The sequence below is a fragment of the Schistocerca gregaria genome, chromosome 4, assembly GCF_023897955.1.
Source record: "Schistocerca gregaria isolate iqSchGreg1 chromosome 4, iqSchGreg1.2, whole genome shotgun sequence".
Lineage (NCBI taxonomy): Eukaryota > Metazoa > Arthropoda > Insecta > Orthoptera > Acrididae > Schistocerca > Schistocerca gregaria.
In genome coordinates, this window is record NC_064923.1 from 441,469,073 (window position 1) to 441,495,052 (window position 25,980).

Consider the following 25,980-nt stretch of genomic DNA (forward strand, 5'->3'; position numbering starts at 1 on the left):
ACTACTTGAGTCACTAGTCGAGTCCATGCTACGTCGTGTTGCGGCATTCCTACTTGCTTGCGGAGGCCCTACACGATATTACACGGGTGTACCAGTTTTTTTGGCTCTTGAGTGTACGTAACCAAGGTCCAGCGTCCACTGTCATGGACACACCTGAAAATCTAATATTTTTCTAATTTTTTTGTGCATTTCCTTTCACCAGTAAATAAAATTTGTTTCAAATAAACTAATGACAACTGCCGTCAGGTTTCAGGAGGACATAAGGGGCCTGAACAGCGTCAGACGTTTATTGATTACTGTGAAGGATACAGAGGTGCCTCATACTCGTGTGAGAAAGCGTTATCAGCAGCAAACAGAGTTTGACAGGGAACTCTCTCCGATCTTCCGTTTGGCAGGCTAATCGAATAGTGCTATGTCCAGCCTTATGGGGTATTCGGATGTGACAGTGGCCAGACATTGGACTGCAAGTTTCCGGTCGACCACAACTGATCATCACTACGGAGGATCACATTATTGTGGACCAAGCGTATCGTAATCCATTGTACACATGCGTGTGCCGTCTCAGAACAACTAATGAACTACCCACAACATTCTGCGTCATCCTGTATCACTGGTCGTAGCAGCAGCAGCTGGACCATGGAATTACCGTCTTATGCGTGCGCTGCCGTCGACACCACAACACAAACGGCTGCGCAGGAGCGGTCCGTGACCGGGGAGCAAAGACTACTGATGAATCACGTTCGATTCAGCGATGAATCAGGGTTCTGCACTAATCCAGAAGACCATTGTCGGCGGCTATGGCGGCGGCCTGGAGAGAGCTCCTGTTCTCGAATTTTTAAAACTTACATGTTATCGTTTGTTGTCCAGATACTGTTTCAGAGTTTCACAGTGTGACTAGTATCTATCTCTTTTGACCATCTGCAAATCTAAAGACAAATTAAAACTAATTACGTACTAAATGGTGCTTTCTATTATTTTAGAAGAAGTAAAAAAGCATTGTACATAATATGATGGTGAAAGAAGTGTGAAACTAACAACACAGTTATTCAATAAAACGTCACATGGACATTCAGTACCCAAAAAAGTGAAACTGGACTGTATTAATATTATATATAAGAAAGGGGATCGCAAAAGTTGCTCGAACGGCCGAGGAATTAATGAGAATTTTTGGAAAAATAGTTAAAATAGGCTATAAATAAATTTTAAAACCCAGGAAGCACAATCTGGCTTCACAGATCATGCGTAGACCATATTTTCACATTACGACAGATCTTAGAGAAACATGGGAAAAAATCTAAAAACGTAGGATTAATTTTCATAGATATAGAAAAAACATATAATACTGACCCCAGAAAACTCCTTTGGAGAGCATTACGTGTGGCACACATAATGGGTCCTTTAATTAAAATACAAGAAATGCATATGTCAAGTGAAACTTGGTGGTACACTTTCGCAGAAATTTACAACAAGCAAGGGGCTGTTACAAGGCTGCCCCATGTGACAAACAATATTTAAAATCTATATAGATATTTATCTTAAGACATGGTCTCGTACATACAATTGGTTGGGGCTATGAATTTGAAGGTGGAGTTTATTACACCACCTCTGCAGGTGGCACAGCACAAGACGGAGAGGGTGCAAATTATATGTGCAACCAGTTAGCAATGGAATACAGAAACTGGGGATTGAAGATTACCTCAGTAATGATCCAGATGATTTATTCATAGAGCGAAAAAAAATTAAGAAGTTCAATACTTTGTTATTTGGGATCCATGTTACAGCAGCTCGAAAAATGAGAGGTAGAAATTAGTAAAAGAAGTAGCAGTGGAAGGAAGGTCATTGGAATGCTCATCTCAATCTTACGGAGCAAAAATGTAAAAAAATCAGAGAGCGTAGTTATGTATGGAGTGGAGACTTGGACAACAAATCTGAAAAACCTAAAAAAGCTGCAAACAATAGAAATGGACTTCTGGGGAAGATCATCAATAGTTTCTAGAAAACAGAAAGTAAGAAACGATGAAATAATAAAGATATGGAAGTAAGAGAAATAGTACGGGCATGAAGAAGAATGGAGGGAGTCAGATTTACGAAAATGATCCTGGAATGGGAACGAGAGTGAAAGAAGAGAAGAGAAATCGTATGACAACCTGGCTCCAAAATGTACGATTAACAATGAGGAGATCTGGCGCAGAGGAAGAAGATATAGAAGATCGAAACAGCTGGAGGGACGTCCTGAGAATATAAATTAATATCTTATGTAAAAGTTGTAATAATATCCGGGTATTTGTTATGTTGGAGAAAAACCTTTACATAGAGGAAAATCTCAATACATGAACTAAAAAGAAAACATAACTGTTGCATTTACCTGTGTAATTCCCTCAGCAACCCGTATTGTCTGTATCGTAACAACAGAGCTATAATCTAGTTTTTAAATAGATAACTGGTGGGAGGGGGGGGGGAGCTGAAGGAAAGGGAATGTGAGGACGGGCAAGGGGGGGGGGGGTGAAGTAACAAAACTGGAGTGAAGGAGACTGGAAGAGGGGAGAGAAGGCGGGGATGGGGGGTGGGACGGATTTATATTCGCTAAAACTTTATAGTATTTTTGATGAAAAGGAGGAGACCTGTCACCAAAATTATAAATACCAATTATGTAAAAAAATTATCGTTAAAATATTAAGAATGTAGAACAATGGAAGTGAAAAACATATAAGGTATAAAACAGTGAAATTATAAAAGTGCAACTTTGTGAAGTAACCTAACTGAAATTAAGTGTCTCAAACGATTAAAAGTGAAAACATTTGATCTACGAAACTGTAGAAATTACAGAACAATTCAATTGTCAAAGTGGAACTAAGTGAAGCAAATAAAATTACAGGGAACATGATTGACAGTTGCAGTTAATTTTATTTACTTCTGCTTGCGGCGTTGTAGAGCGCCGAAGTTAAGAGCGTTCACTGAATCCAGAGTGCGCGCTGGCCAGTTGCTCGGATGGTGTCTGACCCGATGTGCCGCCGTGGGGATGGCGAGCGATATGGCGCCATAGCTAGCACAATGGACTCGCTTTCAGGAGGACGACGGTTCACGTCCGCGTCCGACTAGTGTAACTTAGGTTTTCCGTGATTTCCCTAAACTGTTCCAGGCTCCTTAGAAAAAGGGACGGTCGGTTTCCCTCCCCATGTTGTCATAATCCATGCTTGTACTCCGTCTCTACTGATATCGCTGTTGATGGAGCATTAAACTCCAATCATCCGTTTTTTTATGATTGAGTTCCTTTCTCATACGAGCGAAGTGTGGACGAACACGTGTAAAAGAGCCCTTACAAGTTTGTAACCACGCACTGTTCTGCAGGTGTAATGAATTTCCTGACTCTTGTAAACAATGTGTAAAAATCTCAATTTCTTCCAACATTGTCAAGAACTGTCACTTATCACCTACAATGATCCAATTAGAGTGCTTCGAAGCCAGAAGATGTTTAGCCTTCACCAGATCTGTTTCGTTATTGTGTACTGGAGCTTGCTGTTAGAAACGTATTTCAAACGTCCTGCCTTTTTGATTTACCCGAGCTTTTAGACAATTTCTACCCTTCAGTTTACATATCTGCTGCTGTCAATTTCACTGCTGTTCTTTCACGCGGCGATTCAGTATGAAGCGAAGAATGTATAATTCTTAAACCCTATACTCAAATTGGTAATACGAAATAGCATAGCATTTTCTATTGACACACAGCCCTTAAAACTTATCGGCACGTACACGATTTTCTTGTTTCCCTGTTCATCTGTCGGAGTACTACATTTTTGCTGTCTTTCGATTTTCTGTAGCAGTTTGGTTAATGTTGAAACTGATACCCGTTGCTTGTTCAAACTTCTTTTTTAATAGCAATTACTTTTTCCCCTGTTGCTCGCCGGCCGGGATGGACGAGCGGTTCTACGCGCTACAGTCGGGACCGCGCGACCGCCACGGTCGTAGGTTCGAATCCTGCCTCGGGCATGGATGTGTGTGGTGTCAGGTTAGTTAGGTTTAAGTAGTTCTAAGCGTACCCGTGGTCTAAGGGGCAGTCTGCCGCGGGCAGTGCTGCGAGGCGGTCACGCGCCAGAGCGCTGCGTGCGAGGCGCGCGCGGTGTGTTTGTGTTTACTTCGGCCGCTGTAAGTGCCGTTTTCCCTTCTAGACCACCATGGCGCACAACTATCTGAAGAAGACATTACGTTTCAACTTTTGTTCCGACTTCGCCCGACCCAAAGCCCTGGAGGTAGAACGATTTATTCGCGATGAAGTTAAAATACCACCAACGTATCTAATTGGTATCCACTTGTCGATAGTTAGCAGTACCGTCTACGTCAAAATGATCAAAGATGCGGCGTGCGACAAGGTGCTTCAAGAGGAGAAACGTGGACTGCGCTTCTGTCATTCCGACGGCAACGTCGGACCCGCTACCGTCGATTACGCAGGTCTCGGTACACGGACGATAAGGATATTCGAACTGCCGTTCGAACTACCTGCAGACGTCGTCATCGAGGCGCTCCGTCCCTATGGCAACGTTCTGGAACATGTTGACGAACGATGGGTACAATTTCAGACCTATCCCGTTTTATACGGTGTTAGACAGGTCCGCATCGAGTTGCAGAAACACGTGCCTTCCTATCTACGTATCGGAGGCTGCCGTGCCATAATAATGTACGACGGCCAACCTCGAACCTGTGCCGGTTGCGGGAAACAAGGTCACCTACGGTCTTAATGCATTCAACGACGTGTCGCGCAGCTCCCGTTGACGGAAGCGTCCGTCACACCCAGGATGACCGCCCTACCGGTCACTTACGCAGCGGCTCTTGCCCCGTCTACAGTTTGGTCCAGTCCGTCGCCCGGTCCTTCCGATCGGCACGTCCCACCGCCCCAGTCACCTATGGACGGTGTGGACGCCCCACCTGACGACCTTGCCGCCGAACAGGATCCCGCACCGGACGCTGAGGAGAACAGTACTTCTTCACAACACCTGTTTGACAATTTCATTGTACCCACCGACGCCTTCGAACCAGGTCGACGCTCTTCCATGCCGTCGTCCGACACTGAGGAACACGTGCGCAAACAACGCTCGCCACGTAGGCGCAAACGCCGTCGCCGTTCACCCACGGGCTCTCAAAGCGTCGCCACCCGCGACGACGATGACGACACCCAACCAGCCGACATTTCCACGCACAGGTCGGCGGACAACTTTCACGATGAACAAGACATTTCGCTGGACGGGACCACTATGGAGATCGCCATGCACAATGTAACGATCGGTGCGCCGGTTGAGACGCCTGTCTCCCCTCCGGCAACTCCAGATCTCTCTCACCACAACGCAATTCCCATGGACATTGGTCGGACCCATGGCACAGGAGCATGGGCCGACGAGATTGATGAAGAGACAGCCCCTCCTCCGGATGAGTTGCCTCCGCCGGACAAGGCTGCTTGTTAACATCAAAAGCAAGGCACTGCAGCTGATGGGACGGCACTTCCTGTCGGTGCCCTCCTCTTACTTCCCTTGTTGATGGTAGATGCGCGACCACCAACGGTGAAACAAACGTACCGGTTTGCCACACTGAACATCAAACATGATCGGCACTGCACCGAAGCTGCAACTCCTATGTGACATGCTTCGGGCCTCTGACGTCGACGTCGCCCTTCTTCAGGAAGTACGCGTTGCCACACTACCACCAGTCTACGGCTACGACTCATACACGTCCACATGTGATCAATCAGGGCGTGGAGTGGCTTTCTCCATACGCGAAGGAATCCCACTCAAGGACACGACAATCCTTCCCTGTGGAAGAGGCGTGGCTGTTACCATCTTCGACACGCGCGTCATCAATATCTACGCTCCGTCTGGCTCCTCGAACCGTCGGCAGCGGTTCACTTTCTTCGGACATGACGTGGCGCCCCTGTTTTCTGGAGGCTATGATCGCCTTATCATGGGAGGTGATTTCAATTGTGTCCTCCATCCGCAGGACCAAATGCCTGCTTATTCGCCGTGTCCGGCGCTTTTCACCTTAACCGAAGATTTTCATCTAGTGGACGTTTGGGAGAAAATTCATGGCAATACCCCCGGTTTTATCCATTATACAGCACATTCTGCGAGCAGACTGGACCGCTTTTATGTCTCTGTCCACCTTGGCAATGACGTCACCCAAGCCGAACGATGGCCCCTTGCATTTTCGGACCACTGCGCCGTCATTTGCTCCCTGGCTCTGCCACCTCAGTCAGTGTGACGCAGCAGAGGTTACTGGAAGCTTAATACCTCCCTCCTTAATGATCCACACTGCCGACAATGTACTGCCACTGCATGGGCGTCTTGCAAAAGACGCCTTCCGCAGTGCACATCCACGTTCCATTGGTGGCTCAAATGTGCCAAACCTGCGATCAGAAAGGCCTTCATACAATGTGGCAAGGAAGCAGCAGCATGGCATCGAGACACCACAAATTTACACTACGCCGTCTTCCGTGAACTCGACGCGCCCCCTCCATCACCTGACACCCATAGGGAACGCCAACGTACCAAAGCTCGTCTCCTCTCTCTTCAACGTGCACGACTGCAGGGTGTCGTGGTGCGTTCCCGACGACAAGACCTCCTCCACGACGAAACCCCATCCACAATCCATGCCGCATCCGACCATAGTTGTCGACGTCGACTTTTCGTCCCCAACATCACGACCTCCGATGGTGTTCACCACACAACACAGGCGGCGGTGGTGTCTGCCTTTGCTGAACATTATCGCCAATTTTATGATGATGAACCGATGGCGACGCCCATTCCTGATGATCTCCGTATTTCCCCTGATCGGACCCTCACGGTAGCGGAGTCAACGTCCATGATGTCTGCAATCACCGCAGAAGAGGTGGTAGATGCGATCAACAAAGGGGCCAGGAACAAATCACCCGGACCAGATGGTCTCCCAGTGGAGTTTTACCGGGCGTTCACCACGTTAATGCTTCCTCGCTGGACGGAAATGATTCAGGAACTCTTCACTCCGTCCTTCCCAATTCCACCTGAATTCGTCACTGGCATTCTTCTACCTGTGCCTAAACCGAAGGGAGGGTCTCATGTCTCTGCATATCGCCCCCTTACACTACTGAATGCAGACTATAAAATCTATGCACTCCTCTTAGCAGCGCGCATGCGCACCGTCTTACCTACGGTACTTTCACCTGAGCAAACTGCACGTGGTTGTGGGGCCACCTTACAAACAGTCCTAGGAGAATGCCGTGACCTCATTGCACTGGCGTCGGTTTGTCGCCTTCGTGCAGCACTGGTATCCGTCGATTTCACGAGTGCCTTTGATCGCGTTCGACACCCATTCCTCCTCATGGTGGTGACACGTATGGGGTTCCCATTACATTTTGTCGATGCCATTCGCCGGTTACTACTTCTCGCGGTCTCGATGGTACAAGTCAATGGGAGGCTTGTAGGAACGATCCCTATACGCCGCTCTGTGCGTCAAGGATGCCCTATGTCTACTTCACTATATGCCACTGCACTTGAATCCCTCATCACTGGACTTACCTCTCGACTGCAGGGCCTCACTTTGCGTGACTACACCTTTCACTGTAGGGCTTATGCGGACGATCTCCTCTTTCTCACCTGCTCCTCCACGGAACTCAATGACGCCATCCAATGGCTCCACCAGTATGGACGTCTTTCTGGTAGAACTCTTAATGTCCGCAAATCGACTACGATGCACATTGGGCGCGACCTCCCGGCTATGGCGCCGAAGCCACTCCCAGTCAGTACCACCCTTCGTTACTTGGGTATCGAATTTACGAGCTCCACGCACCGCACAGTGGCCCTGGCATACCGGCGGCTTTTTACAGTCGATTCGGCACCATTCCTCCCAATGCCATTACTCCTTGGCCGCCGCATCCAATCAGCCTTTGGATATTTCGTGTCAGCAGGGGCACTTTTCAAAGTCCGCTACAAAACTCTAACATTGCCTCCTGCCAAAGGTGGCCTCGGACTCGTCAACGTGCGGGCACGATCTTCTGCACTCTTTGTCCACACTCTGTTGCGGCACTGGCAGGGGACGGTTCCGTCCTTAACACGCATTCTCTTAGATATCCTCCGACCAGCTTCTCTCGATCCACCGATCAATGTGGCACCTATTTCTCCATTATTGTACCATGTCGCCAATTGTTTCATAGAACTCAGCTACGTTCGGGCCGATCTTCCTGTCACCCGTCCTCTCCGTACAAAAGATTACTATCGTTTGTTTATGCTGTCCAACCCTTGCGACCCCATGGTGCTACAGCATCCTGACATTAACTGGCGCACGGTTTGGGGGTGTGTGCATGCACCCTTTTTACCGTCGTCTGTGTCCGCACTCTGGTATGTTTTAGTCTATGGAAAATTCCCTACTAATAGTCGACTTTATCGCATAGGACTGGCCACCTCCCCTCTCTGCCCTGACTGTCAGCTCGAAGACACCGACGAGCACCGTCTTATGTGCCCCCTGAAACAAAACGTATGGCTCCTCATCCAACGAATCGTGGGCTTTTAACTCCGTGCCCCGGATTTCTTGTTGTTGCCCTAGACATTTCACTACCCTCTTGCTAAGCACCATACCCTCATCTGGCTCTAGGACAGGCTTTAGAATATCTCTTTGAAAGTGGTCCGCATACAGTCCTTGACTTCTGGTACAAAGTTGTGACCGCGCATAGCACCCTCACCCGAAAACCATCTTACCGACAAACTTTTGCCGATTATCTCCGCAGCGTCTTCCTTGATCCCCTTCGAAGTTGGGGTGTACCACGCCTACCTGTAACATGATGCAACACCCTTATCCACGTTCCCATGCATCGACCAAACGAAAAAAAAAAAATTAAAAAAAGGAAGAGGACAGAATATGTTATATTTAATGTTTTTCTTTTTAATTAATTTATTTATTTTTTTGCTTAACTAACAGTCATTTGTATATGTTTAAATGGTATGGTACCTTGAAGAACTCTTGCATAGTGACTATATATGTACTTTTAGTTTGTTCAATACAAATTATTAAAAAAAGGGGGGGTAGCGTCTTTGATTCATAATCAAAACGTCTTCGGTCCCGGGTTCAATCCCCGCCACTGCCTAAATTTTGATAAATAGTCAGCACTGGCGGCCGAAGACTTCCGGCATAAGAAGTCAGCCTCATTCTGCCAACGGCCTTGTCAAACAGGGCGAAGGAGTGGATAGAGGTTCAGGGCACTCTCTTGTCCTAGGGGTGGGAAATTGCCCCTAAAGGCGGAAGAATCAGCAATGATCAACGACATGAGGATGCAGGAGGCAATGGAAACCACTGCATTAAGGACACGTAACGTGTATCCACAGGACATGTGGCCTGTAATTGAAGAAGTGTCATGATGATCTCTCCATTGGCAAAAGATTCCGGAATAGTCCCCCATTCGGATATCCGGGAGGGGACTGCCAAGGGGGAGGTTACCATGAGAAAAAGATTCAATAATCAACGAAAGGATAACGTTCTACGAGTCGGGGCGTGGAGTATCAGAAATTTGAACGTGGTAGGAAAACTAGAAAATCTGAAAAGGGAAATGCAAATGCTCAATCTATATGTGGTAGGGGTCAGTGAAGTGGAGTGAAAGGAAGACAAGGATTTCTGATCAGATGAGTATCAGGTAATATCAACAGCAGCAGAAAATGGTATAACAGGTCTAAGATTCGTTATGAATAGGAAGGTAGGGCAGAGGGTCTGTTACTGTGAACAGTTCAGTGACTGGGTTGTTCTAATCAGAATCGACAGCAGACCAACACCGACAACGATAGTTCAGGTATACATGCCGACGTCGCAAGCTGCAGATGAACAGATAGAGAAAGTGTATGAAAATACTGAAAGGTAATGTAAAGGGGGACGAAAATCTAATAGTCATTGGCGACTGGAATGCAGTTGTAGGGGAAGGAGTAGAAGAAAAGGTTACAGGAGAATATGGGCTTGGGACAAGGAATGAAAGAGGAGAAAGACTAATTGAGTTCAGTTACAAGTTTCAGCTAGTAATAGCGAATACCCTGTTCAAGAATCACAAGAGGAGGAGGTATACTTGGAAAAGGCCGGGAGATACGGGAAGATTTCAATTAGATTACACCATGGTCAGACAGAGATTCCGAAATCAGAAACTGGATTGTAAGGCGTACCCAGGAGCAGATATAGACTCAGATCACAATATAGTAGTGATAAAAAGTAGACTGAAGTTCAAGACATTAGTCAGGAAGAATCAATACGCAAAGAAGTGGGATACGGAAGTTCTAAGGAATGACGAGATACGTTTGAAGTTCTCTAACGCTATAGATACAGCAATAAGGAATAGCGCAGTAGGCAGTACAGTTGAAGAGGAATGGACATCTCTAAAAAGGGCCATCACAGAAGTTGGGAAGGAAAACATAGGTACAAAGAAGGTAGCTGCGAAAAAACCATGGGTAACAGAAGAAATACTTCAGTTGATTGATGAAAGGAGGAAGTACAAACATGTTCCGGGAAAATCAGGAATACAGAAATACAAGTCGCTGAGGAATGAAATAAATAGGAAGTGCAGGGAAGCTAAGACGTAATGGCTGCAGGAAAAATGTGAAGACATCGAAAAAGATATGATTGTCGGAAGGACAGACTCAGCATACAGGAAAGTCAAAACAACCATTGGTGACATTAAAAGCAACGGTGGTAACATTAAGAGTGGAACGGGAATTCCACTGTTAAATACAGAGGAGAGAGCAGATAGGTGGAAGGAATACATTGAAACCCTCTATGAGGGTGAAGATTTGCCTGATGTGATAGAAGAAGCCGGCCGGGGTGGTCTCGCGGTTCTAGGCGCGCAGTCCGGAACCATGCGACTGCTACGGTCACAGGTTCGTATCCTGCCTCGGGCATGGATGTGTGATGTCCTTAGGTTAGTTAGGTTTAAGTAGTTCTGAGTTCTAGGGGACTAATGACCACCGCAGTTGAGTCCCATAGTGCTCAGAGCCATTTGAACCATTTTGATAGAAGAAGAAACAGATAGAAGAGATAGGGGATCCAGTATTAGAATCGGAATTTAAAAGAGCTTTGGAGGACTTACGGTCAAATAAGGCAGAAGGGATAGATAACATTCCATCAGAATTTCTAAAATCATTAGGGGAAGTGGCAACAAAACAACTATTCACGTTGGTGTGTAGAATATATGAGTCTGGCGACATACCATCTGACTTTCGGAAAAGCATCATCCACACAATTCCGAAGACGGCAAGAGCTGACAAGTGCGAGAATCATCGCACAATCAGCTTAACAGCTCATGCATCGAAGCTGCTTACAAGAATAATATACAGAAGAATGGAAAAGAAAATTGAGAATGCGCTAGGTGACGATCAGTTTGGCTTTAGGAAAAGTAAAGGCACGAGAGAGGCAATTCTGACGTTACGGCTAATAATGGAAGCAAGGCTAAAGAAAAATCAAGACACTTTCATAGGATTTGTCGACCTGGAAAAAGCGTTCGACAGTATAAAATGGTGCAAGCTGTTCGAGATACTGAAAAAAGTAGGGGTAAGCTGTAGGGAGAGACGGGTCATATACAATATGTACAACAACCAAGAGGGAATAATAAGAGTGGACGATCAAGAACGAAGTGCTCGTATTATAAGGTGTAAGACAAGGCTGTAGCCTTTCGCCCCTACTCTTCAATCTGTACATCGAGGAAGCAATGATAAAAATAAAAGAGAGGTTCAGGAGTGGAATTAAAATACAAGGTGAAAGGATACCAATGATACGATTCGCTGATGACATTGCTATCCTGAGTGAAAGTGAAGAAGAATTAAATGGTCTGCTGAACGGAATGAACAGTCTAGTGAGTACACAGTATGGTTTGAGAGTAAATCGGAGAAAGACGAAGGTAATGAGAAGTAGCAGAAATGAGAACAGCGAGAAACTTAACCTCAGAATTGATGGTCACGAAGTCAATGTAGTTAAGGAATTCTGCTACCTAGGCAGTAAAATAACCAATGACGGACGGAGCAAGGAGGACATCAAAAGCAGACTCGCTATTTCAAAAAAGGCATTTCTGGCCAAGAGAGGTCTACTAATATCAAATACCGGCCTTAATTTGAGGAAGAAATTTCTGAGTATGTACGTCTGGAGTACAGCATTGTATGGTAGTGAAACATGTAGTGTGGGAAAACCTGAACAGAAGAGAATCGGAGCATTTGAGATGTGGTGCTATAGACGAATGTTGAAAATTAGGTTGACTGATAAGGTAAGGAATGAGGAGGTTCTACGCAGAATCGGAGAGGAAAGAAAGATGTGGAAAACACTAATAAAGAGAAGGGACAGGATGATAGGACATCTGCTAAGACATGAGAGAATGACTTCCATGTACTAGAGGGAACTGTAGAGGGCAAAAACTGTAGAGGAAGACAGAGATTAGAATACGTCAAGCAAATAATTGAGGACGTAGGTTGCAAGTGCTACTCTGAGATGAAGTGGTTATCACAGGAAAGGAATTCGTGGCGGGCCGCATCAAACCAGTCAGTAGACTGATGACCAAAAAAAAAAAAAAAAATTCTAAGTTCTAGGGAATTTATGACCTCAGAAGTTAAGTCCCATAGTGCTCAGAGCCATTTGAACGATTTTTGAACCCTGTTGCTCGCTCAATGGGGATTTTAATAAACTCTTAATGACTCTTAATGCCATCTTAAATCTGTCTGGGCACCAAGACTAAATCAATAATAATATCTACAAAACAGGTTTTCCGTGTACGCTAAAATAGTATTAGCCCATCTCTTTTGTCAGTTGATGGCTCTTTTATTTTCGTCCTGACCTGTTAACCTAATATTGTGTGAATAGCACTCCTTCTTCTGCTGCCTTATTAACATCGCTTAAATCTCGTATAATTAACAATCACCGTGCACAAAGCGATAACAGTAGATAACTTTGTTGGCTAACAATGGTGTTACTCCTGGCATCATGGTATGGGAAGCCATGGAGTACGACTTCAGGAAATCCTGGCAGTGACAGAACGTTTATGGCTAAACGGCATGTGAAGGCCATCGTGTGACCTCGTGCTTTACCCCTCACGCGGGAGTTCCGTGGTGCCGTTTTTCAGCAGGACATTGCAATCCCACACGTGACACACGACTCTAAGAACTGTCTGCGTGCTGTTGAGGTACTCCCGCGGGCGTCAACATGCACACACCTATATTCGATAGAAGATGTGCGGGACTAGCTCGGATGTCAACACCGTCACAGCATAGATTGGGGGGGTAATCTTACTTATTTTTGTTGACTGTGCGCCATTACCTCTCCATGGGCTAACTGCCCCTCTGAACTGGTGACAAGTCTCCGTTAACTTCTTTATTCGAAAAGTATTTGACTAAAGAATGTGCGCAGAGCCTTGTTGACAACTTGAGTCCGTGGCTTCGTGGGGTCTGGCCACACTTCAACCCTACCATCAGCTCTTACCAACTGAAATCGGTACTTGTCTTACCAGGCCATGGTTATCCAGTCGGCTAGAGTCGTAACAATATGATCACGATCCCGGGTGAAGCGATGCAGGTGATTTATTTGGTGTAAATACCTCAGCTGCTGGCGATACTCAAGCCATATCTGGTCTACACTTACTGTTAATTTGGAAGGAGTATAGGTTGTCTCTCAGGAATGCGTCAAGTGATTTTTTATCTGCTTTTTTTTTCTTTCATTTTTGGAGGATTTGGGGGTTACAATATTCAGTCTCGCTACGACAGCCCTGTGTTCACTAAACCCTGTATCCGTTTTGATGCTCGTTATTGGCTCAGAATTATTTGTTGCTAAGAGATCAAATGTGTTTCCACAACCGCTCACTATAGGAGTTGGTGCATGAACTAAATGTTGGAAATAATTTTCAAAGAATACTTTTAGCACAATTTCGGATGATGTTTTGTACGCTTATTGGAGTTGCGGCCGCGGCTGTGAGAGACAGTGGCAGCTCATTTGTGCTCACCGAGTGCGGGCTGTTTGTTTGTCGGCCATTTTCCGGTGACACGCACGCAATACAACACCGGTGTGGATGCTGTGACGTAACCGGCACTGAATGCAGGCTGTCTGCTTGACATTACTTTGTTGCTATCTACCAAATAAGATGCCCAGATGGACGCTGCAAACTCACTACCAATGTCTGTAAGCTCTCGGCTTGCCATTTTCTTGCTGCTGTGTGTGGGGTACAGCTCCTAGGTACATGGTACACCTGTCACATCCCTGTAGGTGTAGATGCTACAGCGACGGCATCAGATTAGCAAGGTGCTCAGCTGGAGGTATATCATATGTGTGACGTTTTGTAGTCCATTGTGGTTCGTATGACAGTTTTTTTTCTTTTTTTCTGTTGCCTTTGATGTCATGTTTGTCTAGTTCATTGTGTTAGTGCCGCCTGCCACGCCTGAGATGGTGTTGTTAAACTGAGTTCCTCAGTGCATGGAGATTTCGTACAAATGAGTGGCTTATTTTTTAATGTGAAACTTCTTTTATTGTCTACCCCTGTTGGTTGAAGTTAGTGTTTATCTTGGTTTGTCTGCCTTTGTCCGTACCCATGCGTGTAACGTGCTGCAAACGCTAGTCGTGTTTTTATCGAGAATTTCAATTGCGATGCTTCCCACCATTCCTATACCGTCAAATATCTGTTGCGCTGGAAGCGCAGAGGTTGTCTTCAGTGGTTTCAAATGTGTGAATCTACGGATATCAGGTTGCTACAGTTTGATTCTGTAAGGATTAAAGCGCCAATTGCGCCAAGGATATGTGAAGACTTCGATCTGTGTATGTTCTTTTAGTAGATTTTTGTGATCAATATTTATTTTAAAGAATTTCTTGTCTGCTTGTAAATGTGTCACAACCTGTGTCTGTGAAGTTTAGTGCGCCAGTTGCGATAAGGACAATCCAACTGGAGAACATGCTTCATGTGTGTATTTATTCTGTAATTTTTTGACGTTAACATTAATTTTAAAGAATTTTATGATTAGTTGTAAATTCCTTTCGCGATTCACAGGCAGAAAGTATCACTGGTTCCAAGTTGAAGTATCTGTAATGGTCGTTTTTGTTTTTATGTTGATAATTTGCATACGCTTTCGTCATCACCTTTGGCGATTCATTGTGCCTTAATAGTATCGATGCCTGTGTTCTGTTATTTTTCTATATAATGTGCTTGAGGCATGACAGTCACACATATTTTGCTACCAGTTGTAAGGCCAAATATTTCAATTTCTTATGGTTAAATGTCATTAAGTTTTTTCGACTTGAAGCTGTCTTGTAAGCATTTCTTGTCATATGGCAAAATGTCAAAGAGTCTACTTCGACATCTAACTCCTGTGGTCAGGGAGAGAGAAATCGCTCTAATAATAATGTGTAATATTTTGTTTGGTATTTTATTATTAAACTAGCAAACTCAGCAATTCTTGACCATTTCTAAATATGTGTGAGAACAGGATATACCTTCTAATCTCCTTCTCGACCCTCTCTCTATCCCTCCCTTCTTCTCCTCTCCCTTTCTCTACCTCCTCCTCCCCCTTCTCTGTCCGTCACCTTCATTCCGCTCTTATCGTACAATCTCTCTTTTCATCTCCACATTCCTCCTCTCTCTGACCGTATTTATTGTTACTGCAAACGGTACTTTGGTTGGGAATAGAAGTCAAAATGAAGAGTAAATCGATTAGAATCATTCCTACACTGGTATGAGAGAGAACTTTCCAGGGCATGTATCTATGAAGACAGTGACTTTAATAACAGAATTTTCAAATGATTTTAATCTACAAACTGGTAGGATTATTATATTAGCCATAAACACAACTTTCCGATTTTCTGTTAAAAATGACTGTGGAAAAGAAAACAAAATAGCACATTCCCATAAGACAGCTTAGCATTTTCTTTCTCGCAGCCGGTTTAACGCTGTCTACGTTCAGAGAAGATGAAGATGAAATAGGAGGTATGATACTGTGTGATGTGACTGACAGTGCACTGTAAGACCTAAGTCGAAACAAGGCCCCGGGAATAGACAACATCCCATTAGAACTAATGATAGCCTTTGGAGAGCCAGGCCTAACAAAATTCACCATGTAGTGAGCAAGATGTATGAGACAGACTTCAAGAAAAATATAATAATTCCAATCTCAAAGAAAGCAGTTCTTGACAAATGTGAAAATTACCGAACTATCAGTTTAATAAGCCACGGCTGCAAAATACTATCACGAATTCTCTACAGACGAATGGAAAAACTGGTTGAAGCCGACCTCGGTGAAGATCAGTTTGGATTCCCTAGAAATATTGGAACACGTTGAGGCGATACTGACCGTACGACTTATCTTAGAAAATAGATTAAGGAAAGGCAAACCTACGTATCTAGCATTTGTAGACTTAGAGAAACTTTTTGAAAATGTTGACTGGAATACTCTCTTCCAAATTCTGAGCGTGCAGGGGTAAAATACAGGGAGCGAAAGGCTATTTACAATTTGTACAGAAAGCAGATGGCAGTTATAAGAGTCGAGGGACATGAAAGGGAAGCAGTGGTTCGGAAGGGAGTGAGACAGGATTGTAGCCTCTCTACGATGTTACTCAATCTGTATATTGAGCAAGCAGTAAAGGAAACAAAAGAAAAATTCGGAGTAGGAATTAAAATCCTTGGAGAAGAAATAAAAACTTTGAGGTTCGCCGACATACATTGTAATTCTGTCAGAGACAGCAAAGGACTTGGAGGAGCAGTTGAACGGAATGGACAGTGTCTTGAAAGGAGGGTATAAGATGAACATCAACAAAAGCAAAACGAGGATAATGGAATGTAGACGAATTAAGTCGGGTGATGCTGAGGGAATTAGATTAGGAAATGAGACACTTAAAGTAGTAAAGGAGTTTTGCTATTTGGGGAGCAAAATAACTGATGATGGTCGAAGTAGAGAGGATATAAAATGTAGACTGGCAATGGCGAGCAAAGCGTTTCTGAAGAAGAGAAATTTGTTAACATCGAGTATAGATTTAAGTTTCAGTAAGTCGTTTCTGAATGTATTTGTGTGGAGTACTGCCATGTATCGAAGTGAAACCTGGACGATAAATAGTTTAGACAAGAAGAGAATAGAAGCTTTCGAAATGTGGTGCTACAGAAGAATGCGTAAGATTAAATGGTTAGATCACATAACTAATGAAGAGGTATTATATAGAATTGGAGAGAAGAAAAATTTGTGGCACAACTTGACTAGAAGAAGGGATCGGTTGGTAGGACATGTTCTGAGGCATCAAGGGATCACCAATTTAGTATTGGGGGAGGGGCACTGTGGAAGGTAAAAATTCGTAGAGGGAGACCAAGAGATGAAAACACTAAACATATTCAGAAGGATGTAGGCTGCGGTAGGTACTGGGAGATGAAGAATCTTGCACAGGATAGAGTAGCATGGAGAGCTGCATCAAACCAGTCTCTAGACTGAAGACAACAACAACAACACTCATAGTCTCATGGACGCCAAGCGAATGTATTTGAATTGTGCTTCGCAGGCGCCCACTATTGTTATGAAGTCCCATTGGTGGCAATTTTCCAAAGTTACATTTATTTGCATGAATGTAACACAGCCCATTACGACGAACTGACAACAATTCAATTTTCGGAACACTTTCAATGTGATCACCAACGACAACACACTGAAATGTCGCTTTTAAGTATATTATTTTTCGTAAAATGTCAATAGTCAAGCGGAATTTCTTGTTACGTAAACATGAGAGAGGAGAACTGTCAAAGTGAACGTCCCACTTTTTTCATGAAAACATGACAGCATAACTATCAAACCGACCGCCAAATTACTTTCATTGAGATTTTCATACTAACATACCATCCAAATTTCCGACTTACCGGTAGATTTTCCAAAAACTTCCTTTCACACTAACCTTGTCGTGAGACTTTTGAATAGAACAAAGAATCACACAAATCAGTCGATTCGTTTTCCAGTGACGATATTTCATGTATGTGGCAATATGTATATGATGCACTGCAGTTTGTTGAGTTAAACCACCATCATCTTCCACTCTCCCGGCTCCCTGCAGTTTCACAGTTATCAACTTTCAAAAGCATAGTTGCTATTTTAAATGAAAATGTAATAAATACTACAGCATTTTAGTTACGAGAATGAATACCTTACTGTCCAGAGAGTTGCAACATGTCTTGACTGATGATTCTGTAAGTGTTATAGTTTCAGTTGATTTATACGTATAACATCCAGAGCTAGAAGCCTTGCTGTACACAGTTTTAACATTACTGTCGAAATCGTGTACGAATTCTCCAGATCGTTAATCTCGATTTCGGACGACACCAAGGATTAAAAGATAACATGGACGAACGAACGAATTGTGTGTTACATGACGAATATAGTCAATGCTTTATTGGGAGCAATGCTAAACAATACTCGTGCACTACGCGTTACAGCAACGCAAGCGCTAAACAAGTGAACGAAGTTCCAGTCGCAAATGGCTTGATCCATAACCTTCAAAACGGATGCATGTAACGTTACAATATCCTTAGTCAACTGCAGAACTTCGCACTGATAAATTATTCAATAGATACTGAACAGGGAAATCATCATTTCCCCCCCTGCAAATCGGAGAAATAATATTCTTCTTCGATGTCGCTGAATAGCGTGGTATCCAGAAGCACCTTATGCAGAAGGGACTGGCTTAGTGCTAAAGTAAATGTGGGGAGCGGTCAAACTATTTGTCTGGCTGTCGTGACTTATGGTTCTCGCAGTTTTCTTCCTCTTTTTCTAAGTTATTACTATGAGGCCAACTTTTACCAAGAGTAATGGCACTCGAAAAAACATTGACGGATGAAACAAAAATTTTGTGTGCTGCATCTTTGATCTGGAGGTCACTAAATGAAAACTCGAGTGAGACAAGGATCTCCGTTACTATTTCGGAAAAAGATTTTCTACCGCTACTAACCCATTGCCATTAATTCGATCTTGTCCAGGCACATCTCATGTGCAATTATGTGCGTCAGTAGCTGGGAGAGATTTTGATTTCTCAGGAATACATAGTACTTGTTCCGCAAATAGTCCTTTTATTAACCGTAGGTGGCTGTGTTTAACATCAGAATAGGCTCCAGAATTCTGTCACAAAAAGAGATGTAATTCTGCCAGTCCGTTACAATGAGTTTTTTGTATGTTACTGTATTCTGTTCTCTTCAAATCACTGGAAATAGTGCTCCACTCAAGGTACACAGGGTGATTTTGCTAAATGAGTACCAACTGCAAGAAACGATCCCTGAGAGGATAAGAAGCAAAAAAGGTTGTATAAACAGATGGTCGGAAATGTTTTCCAAAGGAAGAACATCCACTTAAAGGTGGAAATAAAAGATCTTTCACAGTGTAGGTTCCAATAGTTGAAACACAAGTGAGAACACACCACGTAATTGCGAATGTTCTGTTTTATGGTTTTTACTCCAAACTCAAGAGGGCAGTGAGCTGGAGCGTTATTACTTAGTAGCCCCATTATCCTTCATATCATTAAGGCTCTTCTTCCAGCATGGGAGGCGTCACCTACAGGAAATGCAGATATGCCTCGCCTGTGGGGCATTGTGGACGAATGACTGGTCCAAAGAGGCAGTTGCCAATAATCTTCACGTACAAACCTAACTGTTACTGTTAGCGTAGATGCTCTCCTTAACAGAATCCCATACAAGCAAACCAGTTGCTTCTCCACCCGCGGTTACTCATACTTTAGGTCTACATCTTGTGACGGAACATATCAAAGGCTTTACTTTACCTAAGTATGCAATCCCCTCCAAATTCAACCAGTTTAACGAGTATTTATGATTATAAAAAAGTTATTGTGTATGTTATCAATGATTGCATAACATGTCTCCATAAACAGTCAATCCATTTAATTATACTGAATAACTGACCCACAAAAAAGTTATCACTTGATCACTGATATAGCAAATGTCATCGTGTAAAAACACGAAGTTCATCTTAAATAATTAATATGAAGTACGAAAAATAGTGACCAACTGACTTATTTTGGATCTCCTTAAATAAAAATCACCCAGTGAAACCTATTTGTTCACTAGGGCGGTTTTCACTCAGTATTCACGCAAACACTCCTATTTTAGACGAAAACCAATGTAATTCTTAATAATTCATGTTATTTACTTATTTATGCAAATTAGAGAAGTCAATTGACAAACTTCTAAAAAACGGCCTTTTTGTAACAAAGAATTATTCTGTCAAGTTAACCAATCTGTCTGTCATTTTAATAACATGTTAAACTATGTCACGCGATGTAAATTAATAAATTTTCTGCACAAATTATGATAACAGATGTACATGTGACTTTATATCTCTTTTTAGTAGTTCTTTGACAATGTTATAAATACAAGCAGCAAGAAGGGCCGGAGGCGCAGTCGAAATGTCACTTTGGTAAAGTGTGTACTATGTGTGTTATTGTTTGAGGTGGATAAACAATGCAAGGAACATGTAAAAGAAGTACTACTTTGTGTTGTGTCATTTGCTTTGGTGGACAGTGGAATTAAGACGGCCACCAGAGTAATAAATATTGGAAGTTCAAATATTTGTGGATTTCGCTCGTTATTTATCATCAAAAACACAGGACCTCATCTTTTTACCCCTAGACAACCAGATTTAGAGCCAGCATCAACATCGAGACACAGCAGCCATCCAGCAAGCAGCAGCGATTATTGCAATGCATTTTAATGGCGCCAACCTAACATCAAGTGCTAACAAGCTCCGTAAATGGGAGTGAAATAGTGCGATTATAGCAATTAGCAATATCTACGAGTAGGCGACCCGAAAGCCACCCAACGGTGTGTGGCGGAGGGCACTTTACGTGCCACTGTCATTACCTCCCTTTTCTGTTCTAGTCGCATATGGTTCGCGGGAAGAACGACAAAAAGTCTCCGTGCGCGCTCGAATCTCTCTAATTTTACATTCGTGATCTCCTCGGCAGGCATAAGTAGCGGGAAACAATATATTCGATATCTCATCCAGAAACGCACACTCTCGAAACCTGGCGAGCAAGCTACACCGCGATGCAGAGAGCATCTCTTGTAGAGCCTGCCACTTGAGTTTGCTGAACATATCCATAACGCTATCACGCTTACCAAATAACCCTGTGACGAAACGCGCCGCTCTTCTTTGGATCTTCTCTACCTCCTCCGTCAACCCGATCTGGTACGGATCCCACACTGATGAGCAATACTCAAGTATAGGTCGAACAAGTGTTTTGTAAGTCACCTCCTTTGTTGATGGACAAAATTTTCTAAGGACTCTCCCAATGGACCTCAACCTGGTACCCGCCTTACCGACAATTAATTTTATATGATCAATCCACTTCAAACCGTTCCGCACTCATATTCCCAGATATTTTACAGAAGTAACTGCTACCAGTGTTTATTCCGCTATCATATAATCATACAATAGAGGGTACTTCTTTCTATGTATTCGCAATACTTTACATTTGTCTATGTTAAGCGTCAGTTGTCACTCACTGCACCAAGTGCCTATCCGTTGCAGATCTTTCTGCATTTCGCTACAATTTTATAATGCTGCAACTTCTCTGTATACTACAGCATCATCAGCGAAAAGCCGCATGGAACTTCCGACACTATCTACTAGGTCATTTATATATATTGTGAAAAGAAATGGCTATGCACGGCTCTGTTTAGAAAGAATAGCTCGATGAAGACATAGGATCGAGACACGCACGTTTGCTTTCATGCCCCACAGCTAACTCGCTGCAAATAATAATCTGTATGCGTGATCCTGTATTCAAATAGTCTATGAATTGGCTAGGATTGCGAGTTAATGAAATACAAATACATAATAAATGCTAAATGAATAATTCAATAACGAGTCCTATTCTAATGCCTGTAATTGATGTTGACTACACAGATTCATGTTAAATAATGTTTATTCAAGAAAGGACATCTCAGATAAACAGAAAATGGTCCTACGATATTCAGTCAAATTACCCACAGAAAATATCCTTATCAATTGCCGTAAACCTATGTTGAGAGTATTACAAGAACGCTAGCAAAATCTCCAAACTAAACTGTAATAAATAATAAACGACAACCAAGTACACTTCGTAATTGCAGTAAACGAAATATTCAGCAGCTCGAATTCACCATGATTTACAAATTATCACTTACGATAAAAAGATTAGTAATACATTGTATTTTATCCTTAGTGCCGTAAACAAGCAGAAAAAGTTACAGTCCTACACTGGAGCACATTCAGACTTGTCAAAATACAAAGTCCCTACAGAAATACGGTACTGGCCGTTCACCCCCCCCCCCCCCCCCCCAGAATCCATCATGCACATTAAATCAGGCAGGTCTGTCTCCTTCCAGAACCCTCGTAAAAGTGCCAGAATGGCTCCCTTGAACTCTTCACCCGAAAATTCCCATCCTCCATTCCATGTTCCACTATGTCTGCTTTTCTATTGGCTGAAAGCCGCCCCCGCCGAAGATACATCGTTATATAGTTCTATGAACATCAACTGACTCTACCACTTCTCGGACTAAAGTAATGTATTACAAAATATTTAAAAAATGCTATAAACTTTCGATGACACTCAAACAATTCACAATAAAGGTCAATAAAGATTTGTCCATAAATATATTATCTAGTGCTCTTATGCAAAGGCATTATCGATAAATGACAACACAATGTCATTAAATTTTGTTTAAACAACTATTAAGCCTTCTTGTCAGATGTGTCTTTTGGGACTCTTTTCCAAAAGTGGTGTTAGCTAGCTCAGCGGACTGGTCACTTCTTAAATTACCATGGTCTTGTATTACCAATTGCAATTAATATTTAAATAAAGTTACTAGCAAAATAATAAACCATTCATTAAATAAATACACAAGTATAACAAAATGTGAAGTATTGATGCTGTATTCATTCGTTGTGTAATTGTGGAGGATACAATGTTCTGACAAACATTCACAATAAAGTGCCTGGGAGAGGGTTCAAGCTGTCTCTCTACCGTTCCACGCTCGAACGGCGGGCGGGAGAAACAAGCACTTAAATTTTTCTGTCTGATTAAAGTTTCGTGAGAAAATCTTGTCACAACAAAAAACGCCTTTGTTTTAATGATTGGCACTCCAATTCACGAATCATGTGTGAGGCAATATCTCCCCTACTTCGCGATAATACAAATCGAGCTGCCCTTCTTTGTACTTTCTGTCATTCATCAGTCCTATCTGATGCGGATCCCACACTGCACAGTAATACTCCAGAATAGGGCGGACAAGCGTGGTGTAAGCAGTCTCTTTAGAAGACCTATACCACCTTCTAAGTGTTCTGCCAATCAATCGCAATCTTTGGTTGGCTCTACACAGAGCATTATCTATGTGATCATTCCAATTTGGGGTATTTGTAATTGTAATCCCTAAGTATTTAGTTCAGTTAGCAGCCTTCAGATTTGTGTGACTTATCGCGTAATCAAAATTTAGCGGATTTCTTTTAGTACTCATGTGAATAACATCAGATTTTTCTTTATTAAGGGTCAATTGCCACTTTTCGTACCATACATATATCTTATCTAAATCGTTTTACAAGTCGTTTTAGTAATCTGATGACTTTCGAAGACGGTAAATAATAGCATCATCTGCAAACAATCTAAGACGGCTACTGAGATTGTCACCTATGTCGCTAATGTAGATCAGGAACAACAGAGGGCCTATAACACTTCCTTGGGGACCGTCGGATATTATTTCTCTTTTACTCAATGACGTTCCGTCTATTACTACGAAATGTGATGTTTCTGATAGGAAATCACGAATCCAGTCGCACAACTGAGGCGATATTCCATAGGCAGGCAGTTTGGTTAGAAGACACTTGTGAGGAACGGTGTCCAAAGCTTTCTGGAAATCTAAAAATATGGAATCAAGTTGACATCCCCTGTCGATAGCACTCATTACTTCATGAGTATAAAGAGCTACCTGTGTTTCGCAAGAACGCTATTTCCTGAATGTCTGCTGACTACGTGTCACTAAATCGTTTTCTTTCAAGTTGGGATACCTCCCTTGGAACGTATTTCCGTCCATATGTCCTGATTTGCTCCTTATGGCCTCATGGCTTGTTTTCTGCTGCTTGCCCCCATTTAGCAAAATCACCGCGGATATCGTAAAAATGCTAAGAACTGAAATATTTTACTTACAGATTCTGTATAAAAGCCAACAGGTACAGCAGCAGAGCCAAAGTCTTCTAGTTTTCAGCGATTTCAGGTGCTTTTTAATACGATTAGATGCTGATTTTCAGTAGCACAGAATTAGGACGTTCAGTGTTGGCAACGGTTCTTAGTTTTCCTTCGTCAGGAAATGAATGAAGTCCAATTTAGAAATTTTGATTCAGGTCCTGATATGATCTGTGGTGTTCCTTATTTCTGTCACAAAAGTGGGAATAGTAATTTTTATATAGCTCATGTCTAGCTTAAATTTGTTAGAGTTTTAGAAGAGGTCCTGGAATAATAAATTTTTATGGTAGTTCCAGAAGAAATTACGCATTGTTGGTGACAGCCAATTTTTTTCAGTTAATATCTCCCTGAGTGCGGATTTCTGATTTTCTTTGCTCCTAGTAATTTTCAAATAGTCTCCTGATACATTTTGCGTTTCAAATCGGATTTCTACAAGTCAATCTTAATCTGCTAGGCACATGATTTTCCAGGGCTTGATGAACTATTCTCCTGAATTTTAGCCACAGTACATTTACTTTCATCATAGATAGAGCTAGATGATTTTAGTCCGGTCTAAGATATGAGTCTACGGCTACATCCCAGTTTCTATGTAAACATCGTCAGACAGATCATGTCAGATCGCAGACAACATATCTAATATATTACGGTCATAGGTCAGTCTCTAAACTATCTGTTCAAGATAATTTTCAGATAAATATTACGCTTCAACTAAGTTTGTGTCGAAAGCAGCTTATGAAACTGTAATTCCTTTAATTTTATCACTGTGTTCGAAATCACATCTTACACTTAAACTGAAAGGGAATGTATGCTCTCAAACTGGAATTTTCTTTTATGATTCTAGTAACTATAGTGCCCGAAAAAAGAATTCGGTTGCATCTTTTTTAACTTATGGATGATAGTTAATCGTGATCAAATTATTAAAACCTCAGAAACGATTTTTACCTCTCTCGATAAAACCTCGTACTTCGCTCCAAATACTGCATCACTCACTCCAGTTACATGCGTTTTCTGGAAACGCTCAGGCATGTCCCTTAGACCTCAGTACTATTAGTTTCTGGGTTAGTTAGCCCTCGGTACCGAGACTTATACTGCACTCTTACTTTCCGGGAATGCATCAATCTGTGGCACCTTCATACAGGTAACACATCTTTTGAGCATTTCGCTGTTGTGATACTAGCCATCTGAGACTACAATTGGCCGGCCGGAGTGGCCGGGCGGTTGTAGGCGCTCCAGTCTGGAACCGCGCGACCTCTACGGTCGCAGATTCGAATCCTGCCTCGGGCATGGATGTGTGTGATGTCCTTAGGTTAGTCAGGGAAAAACGTAAATTTATTCACCAACATCGTTTTTCTTGAACTTCACAAGTCTCTTGAGGAGGTGTCCAAGTGCCGTATTCCTCCAAAAAAAAAAGATTTAGTTTCTTTCTTTATATAATGTTCTTTTGCACAAGTTACAGGGTGAGAAAAATAAGACTTTCGTATTTCATGCACCTTGACATAAGCAATCATCGTTCTTTGACTATCCTCTGTTTTGACTGAACTTCTGTCTGTGGTACATGTCTATCGTCGCATAACGACGAAAAATAACCGCCAGAATACACTTAGCTTTCCAGAATGCTACTCTGCAATATGTTTCTTAGAAAGTTTTTAATCTGGGGACAGCAAACGTGGTGCCAGTAACTTTATAGCCAGACGAGAAGCAAGAAGTTCCTATTAACACTAGTGCGATGCTTTTTCAAGGTGCGATCGATCGCGAAATTAAAAACACAGTGAAAATCCGTTGAAG